The 5,351-nt window shown below is 36.3% G+C and overlaps 1 long non-coding RNA gene across 1 annotated transcript; it reads right to left on the reverse strand.

Moving 5' to 3' along the window:
* Positions 1–3,652: 3,652 nt before the first annotated feature.
* Positions 3,653–4,357, reverse strand: LOC119767628. The gene is made up of 2 exons (XR_005277624.1): positions 4,219–4,357; positions 3,653–4,150 (listed from the first exon to the last, which is right to left on the reverse strand). It is a non-coding gene; the product is annotated as an uncharacterized LOC119767628 (long non-coding RNA).
* Positions 4,358–5,351: the final 994 nt, after the last annotated feature.

Genomic DNA, 5,351 nt, shown 5'->3' on the forward strand with positions numbered 1-5,351 from the left:
TCTTAAGCAAAATGTTTCTTATTCATCCAAACTTTTAATTTTCTACAAGTTACAGCAATTTCACATTAAACCTGTACGTTTGTGTTCAAAATATAACAAGTTTAGCATGCAAAATATTTAAAAACTTAAAATTTTCTTTTCTAGACAAAAATTGAGCATGTTTACAAAAGCTGGTAATTTTTGTTTACAAAACTTTTGAAAAACGGTTCAAACTGCAGTAAGTTATGTACAACTTTACTAAAGGAAACTATGTACGAAAACCCAGACCAATTATTTAATCTTGAGGCTGATTCCAGTGACTGTAAAAATGCAGGGATCAAGTCTCCCTAAACGCACTTTTTTAAACAATTGATTGTAAAAATAGTATGACGATAAATTTAACGTCAAATGCGTAAGGTTTTTGGAGTTGATATGTTTATCAAACAATTCATGTATAAAAAATATTTTTTTGAATAATTTTGAGTGTTTTCTATACATATCAAAACAAAGAAAAAAGATCCCTTGGAAGTTTTTTGCAGCACTTCTCAGAAAAATGTGTGTAACTCAATCTAAACATTTTTTAATTTTTTTCTTTGTTTTCTACAATGAGTTTTAGTGAATTTCGCACAACTTTCTAGAACAAAGCAAATTATTTTACCCACAATCTGACGAGATACAGGCTTGGGATCAAGTGTCCCCGGGGATCAAGTCTCCCCACTCTCCCCTATACGAAAACTGCAACAACCGAAAATTCCGATTGGATATAGTAGGATATTGGAAAATCAAAAAAAAATATTTTTTTTTATTTTTATTTTGATGAAAGGTTTTTTTAAATAAAAAAGTGATATCATATACTGGGGTGAGTAATCATTTCTAGTATAACTTTTCAAGTAGGGGTTACTGCGTTTTATTGCAGATTCTAAAAAGCGATTTCAACTCATATCAAGCAATAAATAGCTTGATGGGAAGTTAGCAAACAAGTTTCTATCCAAATATTTGCAATACAATTAGTTTAAATAGTGAGAATTTGCAATTTGGACGGAGTTAGTACCATGTCTCCAACCTGCCAAACTTACGAGAATTTGGAGTACTTCATCAATCTTTATGATATTAAATATCTATGCATGAGGAAGTTAGTTGATTTTTAAGTTATATTAGTTGTAACTAAATAAGATTTGAAAAACAAAAATTTCCTATATCGATCCATATTCAATTGGCTGCTCAAAACCAAATCAAGTCAGAAAACACGACCGTCTGTCTTGCATTATTAATTCACTTCTTGTAAATTCCGCTGTCTTGAAGCGTCACTTCCTTTAATCATGAAACAATCACTGTCCAACCCTCAGGGGGCTTGTAGTTCTGATGAGTCGCAGATTTTTTTCCCTGCTAAAAACTCTCCACCACCTCGAGCGTTGGGTTCAAAATTGGGATAATCTCTCCCCTCCGCTGCAATCAAAGAGAAAGAGGCTCCTAAATAAGTAAAAACCGCGTCGTTTCGCCGCAATACAACAAAGTGAGGTTGATTTACCTTTTGAGGATGAATTTATAATTATGCATACACAAGCAGAAAAAATTTCCTCGCGGAGAATAAATTATGAATGAGATGTGCTTGATGAAATTATGGCAAGTATAATGTAGCACGTTTGCCACATGGAGGCTGCAAAGGATCCACCCCAAACTCCCACTCTCGAACCGATCTGCTAAAGACGGCGACTCCCACTCCGTTCCGTTTAGCAACGGCTAATGTAATGCAAACGACGACACTGAAACCGTACCGGTAGTGCAGTTTTCCCGTGTTGTTTCCTTTTGTTTTCCAATTTTACCCTACGGAATTGTTGTTAATTAAGTAAATAACTCAAACAGATTGAAAGTATATAATCAAGTTTGCCAAACGTTTTGCCAACGAAAGACGGCTTCTGGTGACACTGAATGCCGTTGGCGGTGTAAATTTGTATGGAAATTTATTTCATACAAGCTGTTTTTAATAAAATGAACACCCGCTACATCAACTCTATCCTTACTTTAATTTAAAAAAAAATGCTTTTTCATATCGGTATGTTTAAAAACTAAACAACAAACATTTGAGGTTACTGTGGACAAACTTAATACCAACATTACCAAAAGTTGAGTTTTTAGATATTTTTGTAATTTTTATATGAAAAAAAAATTTATTTTAATATTACATAGGTACTACACTGAACCTGTTCGCATACATTTACTAACCTTTTTTCTCCGCTTGCTGTTTTTGCAAACGCGACATTCTTGCGAACATGGTCAGTATAAGCATAACTGATTTTTTCCTCACAGAGATGAGAGGGTGGTCGAAACATTTCGAAAAAAATATCTCTGTTCAATAAAAATAAATAAATAATTATTAAAAATAAATAACAATTATTGTTCGCTCTACAGCATTGCCTTGGCATTCTCGATGGCGAGATTCCTACTGGAAAATAGGTGTCCGAAGGCTTGATTGCTGAGGCAATCACAAACCTTTTTTACATCTAAGCTTCCATCCACCCCGGGATTCAAGCTGACGGCCTTTGTATTGTGAGTCCAACTAGGAGACTCGTCTAAGCTGGCTAAATCGCTCTGGCAACGTAAGTTTTGAGCTTGGCAACACTAATAAGTTTTGCGGGGCGTAAAGGCAAATGCTCGTTTGGATACGTCAAACTCGTGTCTGTTTGGGTACGTCAAATTCACTTCGACCAGTCTCCCTATTAAGGATCTCTAAGTCCAACTGCTTACCAGCGACTCCACCGAGAAAGGACCCAGAGAGGCGACTCTTACACGTGAACTGAGCTAACGACCTAACCTCTAGGTTAGACCGAGGCCAACATTTACTTCCCCGTCCAACGGAAGGCGTGATCAGACAAATCTCGTCTTGAAAAATTCAGCCGGGACCGTCTAGGATCAAACAAAGGCCGACTGGATGAGAAGCAACCACGCTTACCCCTACACCACGGTCACGGTCTTTGATCAATGGTTTATCTATAAATCGCATGAAAAAACTGTACATTATAAGATTATGAGAAAGTCTTACCAATTTTACTCATTGCTCAAAATCACTGTTACAGTGAGAAGATTTCAAAATTTAGTCCTATTATAGAAACACCGTTCGATTACGTTCCAGTGAAGAATAGAACTGCGCTACGCAGTTCACCCCGTTCTGACGAATTGAAGGATATTTTTTATGACAAGAAATGTAAACAGATGCACAGAGTACCTACCACCGACAACCAACACCGACCGTGTTCTGAACGACACTCAGGAAAAGGTATGTTAACTCGTTATTGTTGTGCAAACAAACTATCCCTCAAATGTCATGATGTAATTATTTTTTCTAGCTTCCAAACAATTTATTTTATTTAAAAATGTATTAATATCAGACAGTCCATTCTCGATTATCCGATGTCCGAGCCAAGTACGAGCCAAAATTTCACTTCACACCAAAAAAATTTCGTGTAATTTTCTGTCAAATAGGTGCACATAACTGGAGCGTCAAATAAGACGTAGAATTACATTAAATTTGAAAATTACACGACAGCAACGGGGACTCATAAGCATTGAATTTTACATCAAATGAAAATTACATGAATTTAAATGAGAACCTTTGTTATAACCTCAATTAATGTTTGTGCTTTTCGATTTTTTTAAAACTCATAAAAATACAACAAAGGTTTCCAAAACAACTTTATTAGGCTTATTTTTTTTCATATTCAGACTTACGATTACAATTCACAAGATTACAACGACGCACTTCCGCAATGACGCATTTCCTCGATCATAACCTCAATTACTCCACCGAGAAAATTTCACACAAATCTACGATTTCCTTTAAGCAATTTTCTTCTCATCAGGATGCCATGGCACAAAACACATTCTCGACTAGCACCTACGCGTTGCTGTTGTCCTGTCCCGACAATCCGGTACATACCAGCTTCGTGTCTTCCGGGTTTGCCCTCTTCATAGTTCTCTTCTTGCTGGCAGACCCCCGTTTGTGGCGGAAGAGGTGGTTGGTTTCTATGCTGCAATCGTTGTTCCGGGTTCAACGCGGCAGCCATGTAGGTCAGGCGTGCCTGCCGGTCAGAGTAGTGTAATCCTGGAGGTAGTCACCGACGAAGCAGGTTGGAAGCGGGAACCGATTTTGACGGGGCAACTGCATTTCAACGACCTGTAACCAAATCGAAAGAAAATTCGTCAGTCTCGACGGTTTTTAATGAAATAAACTTCCACACTTACTTCTACCTTGGTCCCGTTCAGTAATCCTGGCTAATTCCGACCGTTTTTGCTGGTTTTCGGTGACTTTTTGGCCCAAAACTGCGCGGCAGCAAAAATGTCTTGCACCTTGTTTGCAATTGTTAAGATGGCTGACGTTTCGTTTTTGTTTTTGCACTGTCAAACTGATCAACGTACAGTTGCGTTAACTTACACACAAAATTACATCTTAGAACACGCTCCAGGTATGTGCATCAAAAGAAACGTAATTTTCAGTCGTAATTAATATAATTTTAAATTATACTTGCTGTAAGGGTTTGCTGTACGATTTTTGATGACCTGCGTCATTTTAAACAGAATTCTACATCAAATTTTGGGTTACATGACTGTATTTTAAGTTTGATTCAAAATTACGTTCAATGTAATATTCATATTTTTTTAGTGTGTTCGAATAATTGAACACGGGGCCTCAAATTATTCAGAATAATCTACCAGAATTTAAAAAAAAAAAATCATCAATGTTATATTATTATTTTAATTATTATCATATTCCTTTAGAAGTATTGAAAACATATATTAGGCCGTTGCAAATATCTTTTGAAGTTTATGTCCCTCGCCTCTGACCAAAGTGGATGGGGGGGGAGGGCATGGTTTCAATATTTGAATGAAAAAAGTGTTTTTAAATGCATTATACACCTGTCCTGTTGTTTTTCCATAACTTTTATTTTTTGCGAAAAAAAGTTTTTGCGGTGCTGTGTATTGGAATTTTATAAAAAAATCAAAATATTTTTAATCCAGCCCAAACATGCTAAATATGATGATCAATGCAGAAAAATGCATTTTAAATAGTTTTCAGTTGATTTGACTTCTATTTTCATTAAAATTCATTATGTATTCTGAAAAAATATTTTTTTCCTCTGATTTTTCGGACAAATTTTGAAGGAGGGGAGGGGGCGGCATAAACTTTAAAAAATATTTGCCACGGCCTTATTATGAATTAATAATATACGTGCGTCCCTCACACACCATAAAAGTGCTAAAAAGTGCAAAAAATGCCTCACGGCAAGAAAAAGAGGCGGTCCTCACCAGCAGGATCGGCAGATTTGAAGAAGCTAAAGAATTCCGAAGCGCTACCTGCAAAGTCAGGCAATTTGAGC

The sequence above is a fragment of the Culex quinquefasciatus genome, chromosome 2, assembly GCF_015732765.1.
Source record: "Culex quinquefasciatus strain JHB chromosome 2, VPISU_Cqui_1.0_pri_paternal, whole genome shotgun sequence".
NCBI lineage: Eukaryota > Metazoa > Arthropoda > Insecta > Diptera > Culicidae > Culex > Culex quinquefasciatus.